A 24,099-nucleotide genomic window follows, 5' to 3' on the forward strand; every position below is an offset into this window, starting at 1 on the left:
TATCAGCAAAGCACCACATGAAACTCCCCAACTTAGTTCAATACAGTTCCCTGGTACCAAGCTGTCACGGGAAGGTGTCAAAGCAATAGTTTTATTTCAGACAGAGCTTTAGCCTGAGCATAGGAACTGTAAGTTTACCAGCAAATAACGAAGAATAAAAACAAACAATAAAAAAAAAAACTAAATAAAATCTGTGAATACCAGATCCACCAATTGCAAATATACGAAGGAAACACGAAGAGCCATCACCTCATCGCCATCATGCATGTAGCCAAGAAAACCTGAATTGTGTGTTTTTTGTGCCTGCGCTGTAATAAACTTAATTACTTCAGATGAAGAAAACAGCCACTCAATACGTAACCATGTTATTTGGATAATAGCGACTAAATGAATGCAGCTTTTTGAACAATTCATTGTATTTCTTCTTTTTAACCACCATAAAAGTTGCTCCAAACTGCAGGCCCCAGCGTGGCAAGAGTTTAGATGAAATAAAAATGTCTGAAATGGTCGCATCAAGGTTTTTGTCGAGCCAGACAAAGAGAGCAAGAGAGTGTCAAACACCCAATAAAGACATGTTCAGTATGACATGTTTTGAATTGTGTCACATCCATCATAAGCACCGCTGACCACAAATCCTCCTCCCTGCGGGTGAACACAAGCAGTTTAAAGAGCTCAGGATTTGGGTCCTGTCACTCCCTCCATCCTGAGCTGAGCGTAAACTCGCTATCATGCACAAACCCGCCTCGAGTGTGTGTCTATATTTTTGAACGGATCACATGGTTGGTAAAGCATGGAACAGGTTGGTGGGTGGGCTTGATCGGCAACAGGCGAGCAAAGGGAATCCTGAGGGATGTCACATAAATAAAACGAGGCGAGGTGGAGGTGCGATCGTTGTTGGACGAGAAATTATGTTGACGTGCCAACTCAACAGGCACGCAACGACTTTGTGGATGCTGTATGATGTGGCGTGCAATTAAGTAAATGCTGGCACTGATCTCACCAAAATTGCTCCAGGTTATTTGTGTGTCATTAAATCGTAGTACAAGAAGGACGAACAGCAAGAAAGTTCAGATTTCAAAAATACTTGTTTTTTTTTTCATACCTGTAAATCTGTTTACCACGAAATTTTAATTAAAAAAACATATCGTGCATCTGGAACGTATTCATGCAGAGCTTCACTTTTTCCGCTTTTTTTATTTTTTATTTTAAATTGTTACTGTTACAACCCGAAATGCCAAGATGAGAAGAAAGTTTTCTTATTATTTTTTTGCGGGGCAGATTCTGGAAATGAAACCACTAAGAAAACATTTTTGTCGTGTATTTTTGAAGATGATACCACAAGCTCGGCACGCCTACATGGGAAGTTTTGTCCATTATACTTTTCAGCACCACTTAAGCTCCATTAGGTTGGATGGGAGTGTCTGGGCACATTTATTTTCAGATCTCTTCAGAGATGTTCTACCGCACATGCGACAAAGTCAAGGCCCGGGGGGCCAGATCTGGCCCGCCACATCATTTTATGTGGCCTGCGAAAGCCAATCAAACATGGCAACTTCCATGATGCTTGCCAAATTATGTAGCAAAATTTAAAATTCTCATATGTAATAAATTAGAGAGACATTTTCAGCATTTTGTTGTTGCGAAAAACCTCATTGCAGTAACTTCAACAATAGTTGCATAAACTGTTATTCTTGACTTCATCATATGATTTCATATGATTGCCCTCCAAGGGAAATGGTCACTAAAATGTGGCCCGTGACGAAGATGGGTTTGACACCCATGTTCTACCGGATTCAAGTTTGGGCTCAGGCTGGGCCACTCACGGACATCCACAGAGTTGTCTTGAAGCGACTCCTTTAATATCATGGCTGTGTACTTAGGCTCCTGGGCCGACTGAAAGGTGAAGCGCTGCCCCAGTCTGAGCTCAAGAACACCTCGGAGTAGGCTTTCATCTGGGTTGTCTCTGTACATTGTTGCATATAGTCGTCTCCCACTTACTGTCAACACCGTGCGTCACTGTAAGGACGGGATTGGTGAGGTGATAAGCAGTGCCTTATGTTTTCCTCCAAACGGAATGTTTAACATTCACACCAAAGAGTTCAGTGTTTGTCTCATCAGACCAGAGAATTTTGTCTCCTTCAAGTGCCTTTGGGCAAACTCCAGGAGGGCTGCCATTATAGCTTTTTCTAAGAAATGGCTTTCGTCTGAACAGTCAACCAGACATGCCTGATTCGCAAATTGCTGCAGAATCGGGCATGTCCACAGAGGAACGAAGGAGCTGTGATAGAGTGACAATCAGGTTGTCTGTCACCTGCCTGACTAAGAACCCGATAATCCATTTAGAAATAAAGCGAATAAAATTTGGAAAAAGTGAAGCACCGTGCATACTTTCCAGATGTGCTGTATTTGTTGACAAGGCAATGCTCTGTCAATCATTTTAGATAGCCCCTAAAACCTGACTGGCAAAGTAATGAAAGCTTTTTTTTTTTTTTTTTTTGGTAGCCATTGGCTATAATTAACAATAATTGTCAGAAACCACAACAAAGTGTTTTCGGCTCAACGTCTCCAAGTGCAAACCCAACACAATCAACTTATGTCACGAACAAACAACCTGTTCCGTCCTCCCACAGCTCCTCCTTGAAGTTGTTTGTTCAGCAATTTTCTGAACAGCTTATCCTCGCTTGTGCCACGTGTGTCCTGGCGACAGCCTATCCGAGCTTGCTTTTTGCAACAGGCATGCAGGCTACACCCGGAACGGGTTGCCAGCCATTCCAAGTACACAAATAGATGAACAATGATTCACACTCACATTCGCACCTACTAACAAGTTATAGTTTTCAATGAATGTTTTTGAAATGTGGGAGGAAACCAGAGAAAACCTACGCATGAGGCTCGGGGACATTGTGCACACACAAAGCACACCTTGCGACTAAAAGTATGCATGTCCTTAATTTCATTCTGTAGAGTTAAAAAAAACAACAACACCACACTACGAAGGGATTGCATTGGAATTCTGAACACACACAGTCCAATCACACATTTGTTTGTGAAATTATGCAAAGTGGTATGGCTGAGCAATTAATCAAAATTTAAAGTATTAATTTTGATCAATAACAATCAAAATAATTGTGATCATTATTGTTTTTTTCCATAATTGCCCGGCCCTTCAGAGTAGTTCTAACTAGAACTTATCAGCCACCTTTGCTCCATGCGACATTGCTTGCACTGCCCTCCAACTTGTAACTGAATTTCTGAAAAGTAAATGCTTACAAAGTTGCCGCAAAAACAAATCCTGTTCATCATCATGCTGTCAAGGTAGGATGTTGTGATCACACCAGTAGCCATTAGTCAGAGGGTGGAGCACATTGTTCAGTGGGGAAGAGCTTATAAAAAATCAGACTCAGGCTTATGCTATCCAGAATCACTGCTATGTACACTCTATGTGGGTCAAGTCAAGTGGTGCGTGCGAAATTACTGAGCCTCCCTCAGACAAAATGTAACGTATAATTATAATACAGTCGGGTTACGTTGTGCCGCCCATTGTCACGTTGGAAGCAATGGAGCAGTATTGATCCAGGTGAAGCTTCAAAGTCAAAAACAATTTGCCGACACTCCAATTTTGTTCTCACTTCAAAACGTGTATTTTTATATATACTGTATAATTATATATTTTAAATAAGGAATAATGGAAAGTGAATTAATTCTTTACCGTCTCAATCTATCACCATCATAAAAATTCTAATTAAATTGCTTCATCGGTCGGTCCTCGAGCCTTCGTAGCACATACACACTGAATGGACTCATACTACCAGTACACGTTGCCAAAGATAGTGAGAAAATGCCATACATTCCGTTTTGGGTTCACTGGATATCATCAAACTTATTTGCATCACCAGAAAAAAAAGAAGGAATTTGCTGTACTGAAATGAATTATTACATGATTTGTTTGACTTCAGAGGCATATTTTCCAGAAATGCTTACTTTTAATTCCAAACAATCGACTTTGAAGGTTCCACTGTATAATGCTCCATGAGGATAATGTACATAAACGGGTCATGCAAAATAGATACAAATCTCCTTTAACATTTACACAAATGCCAGCACGTCAAAACCATCATATCAACCCATAAACATGACCTTCTGTTCTATCAAATTGTTATTTGGAACAAATGCAGTCGAGCTCATTTCCATCTTTCCTACACATCCATCAAACTAATTTGATGATTAGGTTTTAGACACCAATGCCATTGTTGGACCCTCAGCCGCCTGTCACTCACTTTGGAACAAGACAGTATCGGAAGGGGATAATTTAATGTTTCAAAGATATGCACTTATGACCACCCGGCCATACACTGTCAAGAATTTCTCGCTGAAATAACGCCATTTGTTATATATAACGCCAACAATGCAACTACTGTAATTTAGTTGAGCAGTATATTACTGTATTTTAACTAATATATAACTAATATAACTATAGGATAACAGTGGCTAATGTGGTAATTTGACACGGCTGCTGCTATTTTCAGGACTGCATTTTCGATTACAGTACATGGCGGTAGGATAACCATGTTATTGTATTTTAACAGAACACGCCAGTTTAGATATTACATTTGCTATTTAATAATAACAATAATAATAATAATAATCATGAGTCATATTTATATGGCACATTTCTGTAACATACTCACAACAGTGCTCACAACGGATACATTATTTATGTACTAACATATTCACACTGTGGTGTCGTTCAACTACGTATGTAGCCACAGCCACCCAGGGGCAGTCTGAAAGAAGCGTGGCTGCCAGTGTGCGCCTTCGGCCTCTCCAACTGCCAACAAACATTCACACCCAGCCATACAGCAGCCTGAGTGGCACTGGAGGCAAGGTGGAGGAACAACACATGACTTGGACAGATGGAACAGCGAGATTTGAACAGCGGATCCTCCGGTTACTGGACGACCTCCTGAGCCATGCCCCCCCCCCCCACCCCACCCCATAATTTGCATTTAATTCCTATGAGTCTCCACAAGTTAAAAGGGAGTTTATGACATACAAAGCTTTTGAAATTCTGGACTGAACAGCAAGTCAATCTGGGTCCATGGCCATTCATACCTCATGTTGATCATGACAGCTGGAAACACCCACACGTCCGACTAACATGCAAGAAGTCACCTTCTTGTATTTTAAATCACGTACCTTTAGCCTATCACAAACACTTCCAGCAACATTCATCGGCCACTATTCTCCTGTCAGTGCCAACAGAAAAAAAAGAAGCACTTGAAGCATTCATGGGAAAACAGAGCAACATTGTCAAGTTTGATAAATATCTGGTGTTCCCCCCCTTTTTTTTTTATATGAAGTCGTGTATTTGTCAAAAAGAGTGCGCCCGCAATCCCCGTAGTTAATTTGAATGCAAGGCGAGTAATGAAGAAGTGGTGTTAATTTATATCCATCCATCCATCCATCCATTTTCTGTTCCGCTTTATCCTCACAAGGGTCGCAGGGGGTGCTGGAGTCTATCCCAGCCGTCTTCAGGCAGTCGGCGGGGGACACCCTGAACCAATTGCAGGGCACACATAGACGAACAACCATCCACGCTCACACTCACACCTAGGGACAATTTAAAGTGTTCAATCAGCCTGCCATGAATGTTTTTGGAATTTAGGAGGAAACCGGAGTACCTGGAAAAAACCCACGCAGGCCTGGGGAGAACATGCAAACTCCACACAGGGAGGCTGAAGTTGGAATTGAACCTCTGCACTGTAAGGTTGACACGCGAACCACTGGCTCACCGGGCCGCTGTTAATTTATATGTAGGGGGTAAATATTTAAGGGTATTTTACTTATATATTTTTAACTACAGCAAGACACTATTCTAACATTGGAATATTACAACTACTGTATACATAGATGTATGTGGTTAAAAGACGGTTACACTATTCTTGTTGATTAAACAACAGATTTTAACTGTTCAAGTACATAGATTTCCTCATGTAGACCACACTAGCCTCGGTGACCTTTTCCCTCACACATGCGTGACCCCTCTCACTGGCATCAAGGGGGCCCACGTCAGGCCTGGTGATGCCCGTGTGACTACCAAAGTATGCGTCGACAACTGGACTGCGATGCTTATGACCTGCCGGCTGGCCTGGAGGGTGCTCGTGGAGAGCGGGAGGTGGCGCGCACATGTGGCGGATCTGAGCGTGGCCTCTGAGCCAAAATGGCTCAGGTATCAGCCTTGTGCTTTCTAATATTGAAGACAACTTGTCCGGGTGTGAGTGTTTGTAAGTGTATTTTTAGGCAACTATATTTTCCAGTCCTTGTGCAGCTCCGCAAGGGGGAAGTGACAAAGGCTAGAGAGGCATGAGGGATGGGCTCTGGATGATCAAATAAAAGCAACTTCTAATGGAACAAGTGACATACAATGTATCCTGACTTAAGCGTGGAACTCAATAAGACTGAAGAGCAATTCAATATTCCTCATTGAAATTAATTAAAACAATAATCTTTTTATTAAGTTGTTGTTGTTGTTTTTGTTTTAAATGCCACTGCATTGAATTTAAAACAATAATAAAATACAATAAAAGAGAACGTTAACAGGGTCTGCCATTAAGCCTTTCTGAGTGGTAGTCATTTGAGGCCATCATGACCCAAGTTGTGGTGGCTTCTCAGTTTATCTACTTGTTTTCGCCTCTCCAGTCCGTTTACAGAGTCAAAATGAGCAGCATCTAGAGTAGAAAAAAAAAAATTATGTTATGAGTCATTTTCTTGGCTTGTTCACGTGTTCCTCTGAATCAAAACCAGCCCACGCTGTATAAAAATATTGGAAAATAAGATCAATATTATGGATGGACAGCAAAAAGGTAAACTAAAGCATGAATCATGTTGCCGCATTGTAGCTGCGCTCACGAATGCGGTACACGTGATTAAGATCTACATATGAAATCTTACACATGCTCGTCTTAGACTTTCAGCCCAGAAAAACACAGAAATTATTTACCAAACATCATTTCATTCATCCACATGACTTGAGCGAACCAGTTACCTCACCACATATAACATCATGTAACACACAATATTCTTTGATAGCCTTCCAGCAATGTTGAAAAATATGTTGCAATTCCACCTTAACAACTAGGTGAATCGGCCAAGCCTTCAAATTTGCATACACTGTACTTCAAGAAGTGTTTAATTTGCATGCAAGTTGCGCTCTTCCTGCTTCAAAGAAGTGTGTTGATTGCTCTGCAATAGCACGTCAAAGCAATTTAGTGTGTGCATGAGAGTGTGTGTGTGCGCGCCCCGCGTGTGTATAATGTGAGCCTCTACAAAAAGGAAATTCTGCAAAACGTATGCTTTTAACTTTCACATAGAAACAGATTCTGTATGTTTTTTCTCTGCAAGAGTACACATACCTTCAATTTGGTCGAAATTTTCCATTGATCTCAATTATTTTGTTGCAATATGTTGCTAAAGTTCATAAAGTCTGTCGTAAAAGTACAGGGAATATTTAAGCAACTATTTAAACGCTCTTAACTCTAATCTAGCTAATTATTTAAAATTTATTGACCTCTGATGTAAAAGCCACTATACATACCACTACTTTTTGACAAGTGTGAATAATCACATTCGTGTCAAAGCGCTCAGAGAAAGAGCAAATAATTGCATAATTATAAGGTTGTCCTAAAGACTCCAAAAGCCTGAGGGTGAGGTGCGTGTGTGTGTATGATTATGTTGTTGGGGATTTGTTTTCGATGCCAAAAGGCTCAAAAAGTCCCCCTATCTGATAGTGGGGTCAAATCCAAGCCCTGAAAGTAAAGCCTACCACAGTTTGTCCAGTTCGTCACAGTAATCAACCGGCAGCAAGTGATTTTTTAAGAGTGTGTGAACGTGTATACGTATATGCGTGTGTGTGTGTGTGTGTGCGTGTGCGTCTCTCTCTCTCTCTCTCTCTCTCTCCATCCATCCATCCATTTTCCGATCCGCTTCATCCTCACAAGGGTCGCGGGGGGTGCTGGAGCCTATCCTAGCCGTCTTCGGGCAGTAGGAGGGGGACACCCTGAACCAGTAGCCAGCCAATCGCAGTGCACACAGAGATGAACAACCACCTGCGCTCACACTCACACCTAGCGACAATTTAGAGTGTTCAATCAGCCTGCCATGCATGTTTTTGGAATGTGGGAGGAAACCGGAGTACCAGAGACACCCAAGCAGGCACGGGGCAATCTCCACACAGGAAGGCTGGAGCTAGAATCGAACCCGGTACCTCTGCACTCTGAGGTCCACATGCTAACCACTCGACCATCAGGCCGCCATTTCCAGCCTCCCAATTTTCTGGAATTCAGCATAAACGTGCCCCCCCCCCCCCAAAAAAAAAAAATCTCAATGCAAAAATAGGGCAATGAAGTGGATATGCATTACTAAAGCTTTCCTGTGTCGCTTGTTAAGCAGGAGAAGGGGTACAATCAGTGTAGTGAGAAGTAACTGCCACGCCAATGCTCACCAGTTGCTTACATAGATGGAGATCAGGAGAGTCAGGAAAAGCCAAACCAAAGACTATCTAGTGGGGGAGAAAAAATGCAGGCTTGCAATTTTTTCGTCACGGTGAATGACTGATGAGGAGGGACAGGGGCAGTGTGCGTGTATTAGATTTGAGCAGTTTCTGTATTTATTATTAAGAAGGCGAGAAATACAAGGGATCACAGGAGCTTTATATGTTTAGCGTGCGCTGCTAATTCATTTATGAGGGCGTTTCATATTGATGACTCTTTTGTGAGTCAGTGATTTGTAGGCACACACAAATGACTTTGATTCCACGACAAGTTGTTTTGAGAACGCGGCAGTGACCTTTCCAATTAATTTTCTTTTCCTCCAACGTGATTTCACAGTTACACTGCTTCGCCACCGTGAGTCACAAATTCACAAGGCGGCATACAAATACGGTGAAATCTGTTCGTATGCGGGATCCGCGTTTTCGTCGGTTGTCATGTTTAATATTGCGCCACGGCCACTGGAGCTTTATTATTGATGAGATCGATGCTTGGATTGAGCCAAGCCAGAAATGCAGGACAACCTGATGCCTTTGGGCTCTTTCTGTCCACCCCCCCCCCCCACACACACACATTATGCCTCCTCCATTTACCTCACAATATTATCTTCTTTTTTCCCCCACTGCTGTATTCAGACAGTTGTGAACTGTACAGTATGTGTTCACCTCAAGGGGTGCGAGGCAAGCACCACTGGCCCCGATGCTTTGACGGACAGGGCTGTGAAGACACCTCTCGCAAAATGGGAGAGGAGGGTGGCTAAAGGTGATATACGAAGTGCCAGACAGCCTAGAAATAGCACAGAGGTGTAAATTCCGCAATCTTGTCAATAGATGCACATTTGTTGATTTTGCCCTCAAGCGATTTTCTTCAGGACTAATACAGATCTCAAGCATTCACCTTTTCTCTAATGATAAAAAAATAAATAAAATAAAATAATATATAGGATAATTGTAAATTTTTTTAGAAGAAAAATTGCCCATCTTGGATTTTATGAAAACATGGTTGTAAAATAATTTTTTGAATGTAAAGAAGTAAGCAGTTTGTGCATTATGACAATTCAATGGGTATTCCGCTGCTCATTCTGCTGGGGTCAGCATGATACCTATAAACACACTAAGATGTAGATATGACAATGAAACACAGAAGACCATCTCACCTAAATCGCATTTTTCTAAGAGGATGAAGAAAATATGTCTGTATTACAATTACCGCAACATCAACACTTTACACACTAACACGTTAGCTTGTCAGTGGTGTTTCCCATTGTGTTAAGCATTACGCTTGCAGAGTTTTGTAAAACTAAATTGTGGTTTTGTTAAAAACAACAACAACAAAAAAGTTGTAATTGTGTTTCTTTTATGTTTTTTAAAAAAACTTCAAATGGGAGTGGAAATAAAAAACTTCAAGCAACTGGTCTCGTTTTTGAAGAATTGCTCAAGGCAAACTGATGCTTGTTGTGAATTTCACTGCCACAATAGCTCCCGCTTGTTGCACGGATTATTTTGCCTGCAAAAATCAAGCGATGGCTCATATCTAAAAAAGAAAAAAAAATCATTTGTCAGGTAATTCCTATGTCGAGGTACCACTACATCAACTCCAAAAGCACTGCATTGTTTAGGGTTTCTAAAAAAAAAATCCCCCCCCAACAGAACGCTAAACAACATAATCTAAAACGTTCGTTTATACACTCAACAGTCCAAAGAAGTGGTAGGAAATGAGGGAAAACACTTGTGTGGGTGGGTGTACCACCAACAACTAAATGGTCAAATCATAACCACTTCAAACCACTCAGCCAAAACCAAGGCAATGACCTTGTAAAATATTCTCTCATTTTTGCACTTATCCCAGATTATGGAAAGTTTGTGTTATATTTCAGAGATGTGACCTGATTTAGCTTTTGAAAAAATGATCAGAAAGAATTGTTGTCAAGCTATGCGGTGCAATCTGCAATCATCAACAAAATGTTCAATAAATAATACATGCCTGATGATGTCAATCACAATTAACTTTTGGATTAGCTCTAATTATGTTGTGTAGGTGCAGCCAATAACATGGTGGGTATATTCTTGTCTGTTCTGTCAGTCGAGCTTTCTGTGTAGGGGCGAACCCTCAGGGGATAGACTCACCCGCAATAGGTGAAAGATCTAAAATAAAAGTCTCTGTAAAGTGAGACTAAATGAATTAATTAATGAATTTGACACAGAAGTGTGAACAAACTGCCACATTTGAATATAATTATAAAAAAAACAGGTATATAAAATTGTGACAAATCAAGCCATTCTCTCCGCTCTAAGAAACTGTGGGCGAATACGCTGAAACCCACACACTGCTAAACTATCAACTTTCAATCAAATTCCACGAATTACAATCTGGAAAAATGGATGATGCTGGACAAATCCAGCATCATTCTTATGCAAACACATAACTACATGTTTAACACACAAAAATATGTCGACTTGAAGCCTCGGGTGGCTGAAACAGATACCCTGGTTCATCGCAGGGCTTACCCACACCACAAATACGAGGCGCGTTACAGCAGCCATGCACTGAAAAAAAAAAGGACTTGATTTTGGTTGCACATGATTAAAACGTGTGAAGATAATACATATCATTTGATTATTTTTGAGGGAAACATGGGGAAATTACATAGGGTTACCACATTTAATCATGTGCACCCGATGTACATGTTCAAATTAAGTAAATCAAGCGTGCCAGCACAAAGCCCAGGGCTATGCACTGGCCGTCATTTTAAAACACCCTTTTAAAACAAAGTGTAATTGCATTGCAATTAAAAAAAAAAATTAAACACAAAATGCTGCGCAAATTGCTGTGGCTGCATGTTAACTATATGCCTTTAAAAGACGGGGCATGGTAGAGTTGCATGTCATGTATCAGGGCACTCATGTGTTTCTCCAAGCATTCAATCAATGGTTGAAAGCCGTTTTCAACCATCGGATAAGAAAACGATGCTAAAAAAACACACATTTCATTCGAGTGGGTATTCCTGTGACAGCGAGCTAGATACGTACATTCCTCCAATACATTTACAATACAGACGGACCCTGAGCGAACACTACATTGGAAAAATTAAGAAATAAATAAAGCATCAGATAAAAATGAGCAATCTTCACTGAATGATTTATCCAGACGTCCTTCCTCTCTTCCTGTGTGTCACTTTCAGCCACAACAGGCTTTCACAACTACTCAAAAATAAGCCTCACTGACGCCAACCACGACTCTGAGGCCCTGGGAACTCCAACTTGCAACGGGAGACATCAGTGTGTCAAACATTTAGGCTGCAGTGTCCCGAGAGACGGTCAGTCAAGCCGGGCTGCGTACGACTGCGCGTGGAGGCCCGGCCGATGATGTCAGCACGCGGGCCGTCGTGATGGTCATCTGCGGTTTGGGACTGCAACGAATGGCGGCAGCTGGGAAAGACTCCCGAGGGAGCGCTGGGAAAGTGGCCACAAAGACAGAACGGGGTGGGGGGGGGGGGGGGGGGCACCCTGGGTGCAGAGTTTTAAAAACAAAGTGATGATGTTCTCTTTCTGCGTAGTATTGTCATATGCAGTTTCTAAAATCATCTTGTGTGACGCTCTCACACCACCCACCATTTATATTACAATGGAAAAGCCTGAGCTGAGTCAGACCATCATTTTGTGTGTGTGTGTGTGTCTGGGTGAGTGTGCGTGTTTGTGGACAGCGAAGAGATGCAGGCAAAGCAAAAGGCAGCTGAGAGGGTTATACACACTCCGACATGCTTCTCACTCTTAACACAGTCGAGGATAAACATCGATTTCCTGGACTGACGTTAACACCCCTGTTGAGTAAACACGCACCTTGCTCGGAACGGCGACAGGCGACACAACTCTGCTCCTGCACAGTCGGCTGCGCGCGCGCATCTCCAGTCGTCCGCTGAGCGTTTGCAGGCCCAACAAACAGCGCCACTTCAGGGTTCATGGCACTTTCGGTCTGATCTCCCCACATCGCTGCAAAACATGGAGAGCAGACGCCTCTATTGTGGTGTGCGCATTACTAAGACTTTATTTAGTGTCATGACCCACAAGGAAAGAAGCTGCAGGACATTTCTTAGCCTTCTTGTGAGGGATTTATGTTTTATTTTATAGCATTTTCTATTTCTAAAAATAGAATTGTAACTAGTGTTGCCATGATTGACCAGGAAAAGTAACTTAGTTACTGTATTGATTACTTGATGTTAAAAGTAACTTCAGTTACTGATTTTAAGTAACTAAGTTCGATTACAAGTTACCTTATCATTAAATTCAACAGATGCCGACAACACCGCTTTACATCAAATTGGCCATTAGTTTTGCTGACACTTAATTGGAAGTGGATTTTTAAGAGTGATGTTTAAGAGTAAAGCTTGTTTTTAATCCATCCATCCATTTTCTGATCCGCATCATCCTCACAAGGGTCGCGGGGGCGTGCTGGAGCCGATCCCAGCCATCTTTGGGCAGTAAGCGGGGAACACCCTGGACCGGTTGCCAGCCAATCGCAGGGCACACAGAGACGAACAACCATCCACGCCCACACTCACACCTAGGGACAATTTGGAGTGTTCAATCAGCCTGCCATGCGTGTTTTTGGAATGTGGGAGGAAACCGGAGTACCCGGAGAAAACCCACGCAAGCACGGGGAGAACATGCAAACTCCACACAGTACCGAACCCGGTACCTCTGCACTGTGAGGTGGAGGCGCTAACCACTTGACCACCAGGTCGCCGCTTCTTTTTAATTAAATATAAAATTAAGGTGCCATAAGTAATTATTTTAACTGATAAAAATCAGTCTTTCTAGACTCAACATAAAGATGTTCAAGTTGAGGACCTCGGTTGGTCACGCAGCCTCGTGGGTCTTTCTTTTAGTGCTATAGATCTCACTTCAGGAAAAAGTGTCTTCAATGTAGCATGATGGCCATGTTAATGATTAACTTCCGCATCCATGAAGTTCCACTAATGACAACAATGTAATTGTCAAATGTCCCTAAAGTCACATTCAATTGGGAGAACATTTTGAGGGTGATATGCCTTACAAGTCACACAACTTGCAAAGTGAACTGTGATTGCGCGCGCAAACAAATAGGTGGTCAACCAAAGTCCTGGAAGAATTTTAAGGTTTCGCCGTATAGCACTGAACATTTTGTACACTTCCAACTAATTTACTGTGTCAACATTCTGAATCAGGTCACTTTCAAAAAATACTTGACAGAAATTCTGCTTTGTGTTTTAATGGCGGTGGTGTTTTAAGTACGTTTGAGGATCTCGACCAAAACAGAATGGCAGAGCCACCGTAAATGGTGGTATTATATTATATTTATATTGCTTTAGTGTGTGTGTGTGTATAAGTGAGTGAGAGCAAGAGTTCCGTAATGGACAGAAATAGATGCCAACTGAGTCAGTCCCAGACAAACTGGGTAGCCACTAACGCTACTAAAGAATTCCTCACTTGTTCTACAAACCTGATTTTGTTTTTGCATGTGTGTGACTGTGAAAGCTGTTAAAAATAAATCTTTAAATGATTATTGATTGAGGATTGACTCAAATCCCACATAACAGGTGCTATATTACATGTTTAAATTTGAATTAATGTCCTTGGAAGTGTTAGTGGAAGAGGAAAACAAACTGAGGAAACTATTCGTGATTAACAGAAAGTAAATCGATTGCACTGATCATTTTTGGGAAGACAGCAGCTGCATAAAAGCTGTGTTTGATTTGACTCATCCCAAGTGTGTGACAAAATCAATGCGTTTAAAACTCTCACGTGATCAACGACTTATTGGTTCCAACTTTTCTTTGGTTTATATCAATGTGATGCATTTCTCCATAATGGTCCATTTTATTTTGTTTTGGGGGGGGTTCCAACAATTTGTAATATTCTGGTAATATTTATTGATATTATTATTAAATGTTTCTACAAATAAAGGCCTCCCTCGAGATGATCATTTTAGATTGTGTTGGTGTTTCTAATGAAGTGGCTTGTGGGTGTCATGTGATATAATGAACAGCAGTGCCGGTAGATATGCATATTCCACGACTATTTTGAGATATGAGCCTCCGTTAAGCAGATTTTTTTTTTTTGCTTTGACTGCTGAGCAAAAATTTGAGATAAACGCGCTATATTGTCACTTCATAACAAGCCCCCCGTTGGCACATGATGATTGATTCTTCAAGCTGTTTATTGCCACTCCATGTTGGAATTTGCTGTGAAGCTAATCATAAAGCAATACATGTAAGACAGATAATATAACAATACTCACAGACATATATTATTTATCCCCTGCCAAGAAAGACTAATATTTTCACAGAGCTTTCTTGTTCTTTGGGGAGGCTGGAACACATTAATGGCATACCCATTCATTTCAATGGGCAAGGATGATTTGAGTGTTTTGAGTCACAAGTGTGGGTAAACTTGTATCAAAAGGCACCACTGTGCAAGTATTTAAGTGTATATAGTGTCTGTGTGTGTGTGCGTGCGCGCATACGCACAGGAAGTCACTGGAGGATAGACGTGCGGCCTTTGGCAGCGTAGTGCCCTGTGCATTCACTGGTGCCATCTGATGCTCATGTTTGTGACGGTGCAACAATGCGCGGCGGATGCTGAGAAAAGATCTGCCAGCTATAAATAGGCTCCTTGTTACAGAGGCGCACTGCAAATATAGTCGCTTTGCGTAGTGTCACTTTATACCACATCACTAACCAACCTCCTCCACACACACACACACACACACACACACACACACACACACACACACACTCCCAAAGGCAGTACCCAAAGTTAACTGGACTCCCCTTAACGGCTTCATTATGGCAGAGTGCGTCATGGGTGGAAAGAAAGACTTGAAAAACAGGAAGAAAGGGAGAAGGAAAGAAAGGAAAGACGGGGGCGGGCGGCGGTGTAGATGTGGGACAGATTACGGTGACGGTGTGGGTGTATGTGTGTGAGTGTGTGTGATTTAACAGAGACCAGGCTTCCCCCATTCCCTTGGCGGGTTTAGGAAACCTCCACAGAACAATAACAGAGGGCAAATATTACAGGGCGTTTTCTCATGTCATTCGCTTTCTCTATTTCCCTCTTTTAGTGTTAATTTACTTTGTTTCTTTGTCCTCTTGTTACAGTGTTCTTCCATCTCACTCCCTTCAGTATCCTCACCATGTTTTGACTGGCTTTCTTTTGTTATTTTGGCATTATTCTTGATATCCCATCCCGCTTTTAATGTGTGGACAAGAGGGCATGTATGTGCTTGTGTGTGTGTATGTTCACACATTAAATCCTTCATGTGACATCACGCACTGACGCCGGTTTACATTCATGTGTCTGTAATATTGGTATTCAGTCATACAGTGAGTGCGTATGTTCTTGTTTTCATATGTTTGTGTAGTACAACCACGGACAAATATATGAATGGACTATGCAGCTGACTCGTCGTCAGGAAAGGTGAAGCCAGCGGAGATCATCTTACGTTGTCAATTGTTGAGCCCGCCAAATATGAATACATTGAATAGTCTGTGTGGTTTTCATGTTATTTTCTGTCTCTATGGTGAAAATGCCACCGTTTATGGCATACGGGTTGTACCAATAAGTCTGGGAGAAGGGCCACATGCTCATTTCATCAGTAAGAATGCAAATTAAATTTATATTCATATATATATGAAATGAAATCAAAGCACATCGGGATAAAATTCGCTGCGAAAAGTAAACCTTACATCTGTAAGTTACAAGTGACGGTACGGAAGATGATACACTTTGAATGGTTGATGCCAACCGTGAAGTTCCTTCCATGACAAGCTCTCATTACTCCATACACGGATCCTAGTATAAAAACATGCACTGATAAGAGTGTTTTCAATGAAAAAAAATATAACAGAACTTGTCAGTAACATTAGCAACGCAAGATGGCTGCCCTCCGGCTTTCGCCACGAGGGGCCTCTTGATAGTCCTTTCAAATAAAGGTGCATGGACACAACCCTTGAAGATGGCATCTTTATTGTGTGGCCTTTTTAACAAGGAATGGTCATTAGGCTGTGTGTGTGTTTCTGGTTTTGGGGGCGGGGGGGTGGATGAGAGATCACATAATAAATCCTTCCTATGACATCAGACAATGACGTCCGTTGACATACAGTGAAACTGTTCTTGTTTTTCTATGCTTGTGTGACACACCTCCTTACCCCACCATTACTGTGTGGACATTTTGGCAAAACCACCCTATTAGACTGTGTGTGTGTGTGTGTGTGTGTGTGTGTGTGTGTGTGTGTGTGTGTGTGTGTGTGTGTGTGTGTGTGTGTGTGTGTGTGTGTGCGTGAGTGCATGCATACAGACGTGCGTGTGTTTGAGAGACACATCTGGCTAGGATTTCAAGAATTTTTCCCCTCCTTGTTGCTTTCCAACTTGAACAAGTGACTTCTTCACAAAAAAAAGTTGGATGGACTCTCTCTCTCTCTCACACACACACACACACACACATACACACATACACACACACACACGCACACGCACGCACACACATAAAAACACAGTGGCACATAGCCACGTACAATGTGACGCAACAAGCGCTGGTCATGTTCCCAAGGCCCAGTTCTCAGAGCAGTTTGACTGAAGGCCTTTGTCTGAGCCCACTTTAAAAATAAAACCAGAGCAAGGTTACTGCACACACGTATACACACGCACACACACACACACATGTATACACACACACACACACACGGTGTGACACATATCCTCACGGTCTCTTTGTGCGTGAACTGAGACTGACCCTCGATGGAAAAGGACCACGATGCCAAGTCATGATGCTGTTAGCGTGTGCATGCGTACACCAAGTGCACACGAATGGCTTGTTCCACTGAGCATCCGTCGCAAAGTATAATTATTTGCTTGTATAACACCCATGGCGTTCACGTGCATGCAGACACGAGCACGCGCGCGCTGGAACATGATCACATCACCTGTCCATTCAAGTGGTGGCCACAGAAACTTGATCGTCCAGAGACCACAATCCTGTTAACGTTTCTTATCTGCTCAGCGAGTTTAGAGACACAATGTCCGAGACTTCCGCGTTCATCGTTTTGCTTTTTACAAATGATCACGGGTCGTTCAACATTTGCAGAAACACAGCCTGTCTCACCACGGGATGGGATAAAAAGAGAGTCAGCAACCATGCCATTGATCATTTAAATGATTTCAAATTAACACAGCTACAGTATTTCTCTGAAGCTGTAAAGACACAAAGAAGTACTTAACTTTCCGTTGTATATGATTAAAATGTGGTGAAGTGATGTAGAGTTCTTCTCTTTCCCACAAAAAAATATTGAAATGATACATATTACATTTTTATACAAAGTATGTTAAATGTGTACATTTTCACCATGTACAATGTGTCTGAATTAAATAAATCAAATGGAACTAAAGGATTTTTGTCCCCTATGTAGACTGGTTACGATAATTCCTATCTGGACTTTTTTTTTTTAAACAGGACTCGATAAATGCTCATTTACATGCGTGTTTGTTTGCACCTCAGCAGTCAGCCAAGCTGTGCAAAGCTGTTATCTTGGCAAAAGGCGCCTACATTTGAAGAATAAAAATTATAAAACATTTTCCATTTTGCTTAACATTTTCGGTTCATCAAACAATTCCCTCACAAATGTTTCATAATGTCGACGACTTAAGTATCAATCTACAATTCAGGGCATTTTAATATAATGAATAAAAACACAGAATTAGAGGGTGTTTCCAACCTTTTGATTGGTACTTACTGGACGTTAGGTCAGTGTGTCACAGGTCAACTCTAGACAGAGCCTGAACTGCAAAGGACATTCACGGGGGGACTCTGGGTTTGGGGCACCTGCTGAATCAGGCGCTTCTACGCCACATAGTGTGTGACAGAACTTGATCCACTAATATCATCTGTGTTGCTATTTGTGTCCAGTGCAAACACACTGCGGTCCAATAATATCGTAGTCTGTCACACACATGCATCGCTCTGTGAATGCATGCTCACGCGGTGAATGTCACACGTATCTGCTCTGGTTTCAGCCGCACAAACCATTCTAGCAACACATTATACAAGCTAGGACTGTGTAACACACACACGCATACACACACAACCATACACGCATGCGCACACACGCACACACACATGCACACACACACACACACACACACACACACACACACACACACACACACACACACACACACACACACACACACACACAGACGCTAGTTGGCCATAGCTGGCAGTAAGGCCCTGTTCATCAGATGCTTGAAAGGACACCCCCGAGAGGGGTCCTTTTCACAGTAATAGCACCCAGCAGCACTTAACGCTGACCCGGTGGCTCTCTCTCACCGTGCTGAAGGGGATGCGAGTTGTCACTTCCACAGCTCGCGCCCCTCTTCGCTCCACGCCAAGTGGAGGAAGAAGAGTCTTTCATGGACACGCCACTCCAGAGGCGGCATACTCGAGCGCAATCCAAAGCACTCGCTTAGCCCTTGTCCTCAGTGGAGTGCGAGCGCTCTAATTGGAGTGAATGAGCAATTGGTAAATGGCGATGAGTCTGAAATATTTCTGATTATGTTCAGGTGGCTTGTTCTGGAGCGGGATGAGCTCACTGAATGCGTTCAATGTATGCACACAAATGAATGGGGAAAAAATGAAAGTTGCGAACAATAATGAACAGTTGTTCTACAGAACCACAGTGGAAACCATACTTTGCAACGGGAAAGTATTCACGGTGTTTTGCTTTTTCCATATATTTTTTACAGCCTCATACCAAATGATTTTTTTCCTCAAATATTTACACAGAGCACCTCATACTGACCAAATGGAGAAAAAAAAAGTTTTTGAGGGGATTTTTGTAATTTCCTGAAAAAAATAAAAAGCTGAGAAATCACATAATGATCATCCTTGAGATTCATGTATATTTGTATGTGCATGTATATATGTATGAATGTATATATGTGTGTACATTATCTATGCAGGCATGCATGTTAGGGATTGAAGCGATTAGTCGACAGGACTTTTCTACCCCATACCAAGGTTTAAAGCTGGAAGATGAGTAATCGCAAATCACATTTTTTGCATTGGCCCCTGTGAAAAAGAATTTTGACTTGCCCAACTGCAACCACCGCTAGATTGTAACGCTCTGTGGAGCAGTGAAATGTCTGATAACAAAGGAGACAAATTTCCTATATCTGCATGGATTTGAGAGTAAGAAAATAAGCTGCTTGTGGATGAGAATAGCAGTGCCAATTAGCCTCGCTAACTGCTATCACAAACGCAAATGGACTTAAAGTATTCATAGCAGAGAAATATGTCTTGATGATAAATCGATCTGTGGCGCAAAAAGGTTTTTGACCACTGCGCTATGATGAAAAAATATTCATGACACCACCGATTAATGGACTCTGACTGTTCAAATATGCAATGTACAGAGATATCGCGGATGAAAACCTGTTTCGGAGCACTCTTGACCTCAACAAGAGAGCAACCCGAAGTAAACAGCCAAGATATCTTTGTGAATGTCCTTGAGTGGCCCGGCCACAGCCCAGATTTGAATCTGATATGGAACACTTCTGGAGAGATTTAAAAATGTCTGTGCACTAACGCTCCCCATTGAACTTGATCATGTTTGGTGCTGCTGCGAGGAGGAATGGGCAAAACTGCACAAAGACATACGGGGGTGCAAAGCTTGTGGCATCACACTCAAAAAGGCTGCAGGCTGTAATCATCAAATTATTTATTACTAATATCATTAGGATTTAAAAAAAAATATTTTGTAAAAACAAATTTTTGACTGAATCTATTATTTTGGAGTGTTTTTTTTTCTAAAATGTTCTCAGTGATGTGCATTGTGAAAATTTTCAGGATGCACTATAAATCTGTTTGTATAATCGCATTAGAAACAATGGAAACTAGTTCGATATAATCTATGATTACTAAATCTATTACCAGTACCTTATTTATAACGTACCTGTCAAACAAGTCTAAAAAAAATTTTAAATAAAAAAATAAGTGCAAGGGTGACAAATGCGGATCTGTGTGCGCCTGGGAGTTGCGTCATCTTTTATTGATGTCGATTTCTGGTCCATCTCGTACTAAGCAGCCAGAACAGAGATGTGTATTCCACTTTGCTACATCGTCATTTGTTTATTTTCCTATTCTGCTATCATCATCTGATGACTTTTGTTTGGCTCTTGAAGCATATTTTCCCTGATATATTTGTCGGTTTCCATACTGTATAACTGTAGGGTACCCAGATTTAGATATTTTACTCTGGGCATCGTTTGGCTCCAGTATTTAACAATCCTCACTGGCTCGCCGAATGCAATTCATTAGCAAGGTCGTCCGAAAGCACCCAAAGATCAGACAGTTGACCTTTCTTCATGAAGCAATATTATGATTGGTGATAAACTTCCTGGAATCCATGCGTGGTTCTGAATGCGGGCTACAGCAATCTATATGCCCCTGGATAATCATGACCAACATCGCATGTAAAGGTATGAAACAAAAACGCCTTTTAAATCCATTATGGTCCTGTAATTGCTATTGTTTGTGTCTATTCTGTGGATTCATCTATCATATTTACATATAGATTAAAAAATAATAATAATAAAATATAACTCAGACCCCAATTGATCTTGAAGAACAAGTGGTACAGAAACTGATTGATGGGAGGAAACCAAAAGAAGCTTTACTGAAAAACACAACCACAACGGTACATGGAAGCTTCCCTGCACTGAGCAATTATCGTCTTTGTATGGGCAGAATTTCAGATTATCTAATGTTGTGAGTACGCCCCTGATTGAGAAGCCAACGTGAAGTTGTTTATTTACCAACTTGTTTGGTGTTGTCTAAACACAGTCCAGTAGTGAGGGAACTCCCTTTACCTTGTCAGTGGAAAAATGAAGAAACAAGCATGTGGGTCTGCTTGGGACGAAGCCCAAAAGCCAGCGAACGAGGGGCTCTGTGTTGACAGGACAAGGTGTCATGTACTCATTCAAGTTTAACAAGACGCCAACTATCAACAGGCGTCATCCATCTTTCTTTCTTTAACTCTCCCCGCGACTTGTCCGTATCGTCACAAATCCCCCCTCGGAACATATTGTGCATATTCTGTTGCCTCTGTGGTGTGTGTGGCCGCCAACTCAGCATCACCACTGGACTTCATCACTCGTGATTTGGCAGGGCCAGGATTACGACAGCATTCCCCTGCCGCACTGTCATGGTGTAAAATCAGCCCAGGCCAAGTGCCTCTCTCCTTGGGCTGGTTGGACTGTGAGAGAAATTGCTGATGTGTTTCTTGGCAGAAGAGCCAGACAGGATGAGCATATTACTAAAGCCTTTAGGAATCAGGAAGATATCTTTTAGGATACTTGGAATTCCTTGTGGAAATGTTTCGGTCTGACACAGAAGGTGAACTACAGTCCAGCCAAGCGAGCGTTTGAAGCGGCGAGAGAGGGAGAGGTGAGCGTTGCGGCGGTTGTCTCCCCCGTGCTCTCTTCCTTTTGAGGCCAGAGCCAGCTGGACCGCCTCACAGGTTCAGAATTATGGGACAGTTATTCGGGGAAGCCTATTATGGTATGAGGACACAACACGTTGCACTCCTCACATACACACACACACACACACACACATCAATAGGGGTGATTACGACACAGCGGGTGATAGGAATCAGGCTTTTCCAGCGTTGTGGGGCCAGGAAGTGATGATGCAGTGCATTCCTGGGATAGCAAAGTGGTCAGGTTTGCTCATCACTTTGGACACGTGTTGCAAATATTTACCTAAAAGCAGACTGGGCTGCAATAAAACTAAATCTTGGGTTTGCTTTTACCCTCAAGAAGTCATGCCGGGGAAATAAAAAGCTAGTGAAGAGATGAAAGGAATGCAGAAGAAAATGTAAGAGAGTGACGGAGGCATAATTAGTCATACCACTGACACACACTGTGCCTATTTGCAAAAAATAAAATAAAAAAACAAAAAAGTAAACATTTACTGGCCACACAGAACATCAGCAGTGAGTACAAAACCTAGTTTTCTAAATGAGATCATTTTTGCATCACTTGTTCTGAACATTTATTCTCGAATCCTGAATTATTTGCATATTATAAATTCAAGGGCCACTTTATTAAGTAGAACTGCACATTCCCAAGAGATCCAATGGCAGAGCTCCATCAATAGACGAGGCTTTATAAAAACGAGATAAGTGTGGGTGAACGATATCTAGACAAGGGAAGATCATCACAACCAAAGGGACTCAACCACCTAAAGGCAGCATGACAGCTACAATTACCTGGGAATTCTGCAGGCAGCCACAGATAAATAACTAAAGAGGGTAAGGCAGATCCTGAACAGTCAGCTGAATGGCTTGAGATCCAGGCCATTAAAAAAAACAAAAAACAAGCCATATATATATCAAGTATCAAGTACAATTTTATTGTCAAATGTGCAGATGAAATTTCCTCCCTCTTAACAGACAACAAGAGGAGCCACTGTGGGTGCCCGCGCCGCCATCAAAAGTACGCTTAACACAAAATGACAAAATAATACAACACAACACATAAAGCAGACAGGCGTGCCATCTTAACCACTTTTCCTCCATTCACTTTGTTGTTTGAAGCAGTAATAGATGAAAGAGGAGCATATCAAAGTATCCTTTTCACCAGTGGATCAAAGACGTCATGCTGCAATGTGCACACGTCTGCTACAAGCTAAGCTTGAAAGCAACAAGGAGCTGTAGCATCCATTCACGAAATGTAAATCCGCTTCGATTCCAAGCCGCGACTCCCAGTTCCATATACGCATCAGCGCTCTGCGCTGACGCTCCTTTCTTCTCATCGTCGGCTCCTCAAGCCATGCATCCATCCAGCCGCAGACTGTCCATCAGCACCGACTTTTTCGCTGAACAAAGCGGAGCTGTGAAAATGTTTCAGGCGCAAGACACAAGCACCCCAGAGCTGTCCAGTAACGACAGTCAAACGGCGCTGACATTCCTCCCAATCGAAATCAGTGCTGGTACACGCATGCCGCCGAGAAGGCGCAACCACCAAGCACAGATTCTTTTTCTTTGACGAATGTCGTTGCCAAAAATGCTTAAAACAGTCTACATCAGGTCCACATGACGTAACAACAACACTAGGTGACAGACAAAAGACAAAAACAACAAAAAACAACAAAAAACGCTATATATACTGTATATATATATATATATATATATATATTCGTCACATAGATAATTGCCAAAGTCAGTTTTTTTGTGACAATATCAATTAAAACAAAACAAAACAAAACCATGTGTTGTAAAAATGTGGCTAATTATACTTTGTGCTTGATTTTGCTCACAGACACACTTTTACACAGGTGCATGATTAGACGTCAGCATTTTCTTCTGACAAGAGAACTGCACTGCATGTTAGCAAACAGGCACTCCATTAGTCCCTTATGGTTTGTTTGAGTAAATCACAACACATGTTTGTTTCCCACTTGTGGAAAGAAAAGCGAGCTCTTAAGCCTTTGTTGCTTTTTTTTCTCTCTCCAGGAAAGA

General features: G+C 41.9%; 1 protein-coding gene across 2 annotated transcripts in view; it reads right to left on the reverse strand.

The window, feature by feature from the left end:
• alg2 (ALG2 alpha-1,3/1,6-mannosyltransferase) overlaps positions 1–24,099 on the reverse strand; it is a 74,301-nt gene that overhangs the window by 14,530 nt on the left and 35,672 nt on the right. For both annotated transcript variants that reach the window (XM_086113959.1, XM_086113958.1), the window contains one exon: positions 12,386–12,535. The gene's annotated coding sequence lies outside the window, so the exon portion shown is untranslated. The remainder of the gene's footprint in view (positions 1–12,385; positions 12,536–24,099) is intronic.

Source organism: Hippocampus guttulatus, chromosome 6 (genome assembly GCF_054856545.1).
Source record: "Hippocampus guttulatus isolate MCC_2025c chromosome 6, RoL_Hgut_1.0, whole genome shotgun sequence".
NCBI classification, from domain to species: domain Eukaryota; kingdom Metazoa; phylum Chordata; class Actinopteri; order Syngnathiformes; family Syngnathidae; genus Hippocampus; species Hippocampus guttulatus.